The sequence below is a fragment of the Lasioglossum baleicum genome, unplaced genomic scaffold (genome assembly GCF_051020765.1).
Source record: "Lasioglossum baleicum unplaced genomic scaffold, iyLasBale1 scaffold0376, whole genome shotgun sequence".
NCBI lineage: Eukaryota > Metazoa > Arthropoda > Insecta > Hymenoptera > Halictidae > Lasioglossum > Lasioglossum baleicum.
The window spans coordinates 45001-47500 of NW_027469436.1; the positions used below are offsets into that span (position 1 = coordinate 45001).

General features: G+C 52.1%; 1 pseudogene; it reads left to right on the top strand.

Annotated features, from left to right (window-relative positions):
- LOC143220210 (large subunit ribosomal RNA) overlaps positions 1–2500 on the top strand; it is a 9072-nt pseudogene that overhangs the window by 2528 nt on the left and 4044 nt on the right.

The window sequence follows — 2500 nt, forward strand, 5'->3', positions numbered from 1 at the left end:
CTGCGAGGCTTCCGTTGGCGGCATAGCCGTCTCGGTCGTTCTCTTCGGCCGCCATTCAACGCTCAGCTCAGAACTGGCACGGACTAGGGGAATCCGACTGTCTAATTAAAACAAAGCATTGCGATGGCCCCCACGGGTGTTGACGCAATGTGATTTCTGCCCAGTGCTCTGAATGTCAACGTGAAGAAATTCAAAAAAGCGCGGGTAAACGGCGGGAGTAACTATGACTCTCTTAAGGCGGTCGTTTGAGGTGTCTGGCCGGCTTGCCGGCCTAGTATCCGAGACCAGTCCTTTCGAGATCATGTTAAAGTACGTAGCTACCTCCTCGTGGTCCCGTTGGAAACTCCCTCCATTGGAGGGAGGCCAAAAGCTACCTCTGCGTATTATAGGCTGTAGAGTTGAGCACTTTTATTGGTGAGAGAAGAGGTGGGAAACTGAGTTTCCGCGGCAATAAACCGACGCATGGCGGCATGACCGGCTTTCGGGAGGCTGTTGTCTCTGAGCCTACACCTGGGGCCGCCCATGGGCAACCATGGGATGCTGCAGCCAGGTCGATGGGGATGTGCGCTGTCTGTCCTGGCGTTACGACGTCCAGGCAGATGTGGTACGCCATGTGTTCGTTAGAGTCTACCGACTCGAGTGAGGAAGGTCACGTTGCCAACCCCTTCTCCCATTGGTAAATTTGGCCAATAGCTCTACAGTGTCCTGTACCGGTGCGTATTCTACGCATTTCAGGCATCCGGCTTAGCTGGATGAGGCGCAACGCCCAGTGTGAAGTCCTAGACTGGAACGCGGGCGGTCGCCAGGTGTTAGGGAAGGTAGGGCAGCGAGGTGCACGCTGCAAGGGAGTGGCGACCCTTACATCCCGAGCTAGGGGTCAGACGGCCCCCTGATTGTTGAGCAAAGGAGCGAAAGACTAAGGAGAGAGGCGGGTATAGGGGTTTCATTATCCCCCCGCCCTCATATACCAAGGGTACAAAGTGCCCAACCCCCTGAGTCCAGTGATGCTTATCAATGAGTCATGCCAACTAACATCTGGCAATGGGCGGACCAGGGGGGAAATATATAAACAGCTCATCAATCGGGGGGTGGCCTGACCCCTCTGGATGGTTTGCACCCACGTCAGGATAAATTTAATGGTCAATGAGTTGGTTTATGGTTTGGAATACGATCAAGAATTCAAAATAGCAGTTAAAATGGATAGCGATGATGAAGCCTCGGACGCGGGGGCCCCCGACCCTGGAGCCCCCGTGGCGGACTTGTCCGCTAGGGACAGGAGGGTCAATGATGACGAAACTGGCATTCCAATGGTTTACGAGTATAGGCAGACAGTGGACATGCCCCTGGTTGGGCAGATCCAATGTGGTTTGTGCTGGCAACAAAAACTTAACTTTCAGTTCCTGCAGGAGTCCAAATTTCACGAGCACGTGGAAAAGCAGCACCCCAGAATGATAATAACGTGGAGGTGCTCTGCATGCCGGAAGGGCTTTACTAAGCTCCACGGCTGCAGATGTCACCTCCCGAAATGCAAAAAAGCATTAGAAGGCGGGGGTGCTGAACATGAAAAAGCCCACAAGTGCGACTCCTGTGGGGACTCATTTGATACACGAAGGGGGCTGTCGATGCACGAAAGGCATCGACACCCCGACATAAGAAACACAAAAAGGTCGGAAGCCAGCACAAGCCAGAGCAAAGGAAAGCCGGGCAGAAAGGCAACAATATGGACGGATGAGGAGGTGACATTGTTAATCGATCTTAACGAAAGATACAAGCACCTTCCTCATCCAAACGTAAAAATCAAAGAATATCTGCCCGGTAAAACACTAAAACAGATAAGCGATAAAAGAAGGGCTCTGCCCGCCCAGGGAATGTCCCACTCGGCCGAGGAGGACGAAGTTCCAGAGGAGCTGGACTCTGAACAGGCCTCCAATATACTCGATTCGGTCGAGGAAAGAACACCTAATCCCACATTAAATCTCCTGAGTGACGATAGTCAGTGGATAGAGTCACTCAGGAGATACATATTGGCCTACTCCATGGAGGAAAATAGTATTTTTAAAGAGTTGGACATGGAAATCCAGGAGTGGGCCGAAAATCCCGGGGGTACAGCCCCTGATATCGAGCGGTGGGTAAACATTTACACCCACCTGATTAAAGAAGGCACAGAAGAAGAGCTTTCCGGTCAGGGCTCAGAGGCTAACAGCCGCAGAACAAGAAGGGGAAAAGAAAGAGCCCCTTATAAACGAATAAGCGCACACACCCGCCGGAAAGCCTTCTCCTACGCTCGGTACCAGGAGCTGTACAAAAAATGCCCCGGCAAATTGGTCGATATGGCCATTGATGGGAGGTTGATTGAGGCAAGGGAGCGACCTAAGCTCCCTGATAAGGCTGAAATTGAAAGCCTATATGGAGACCTATGGGGTAGAGTGGCGTCTACCTCAGGTCTACCAATACTCGGAGGGGGACCGAGTATCAACCTCCCCATGAAAGATTTATTTAT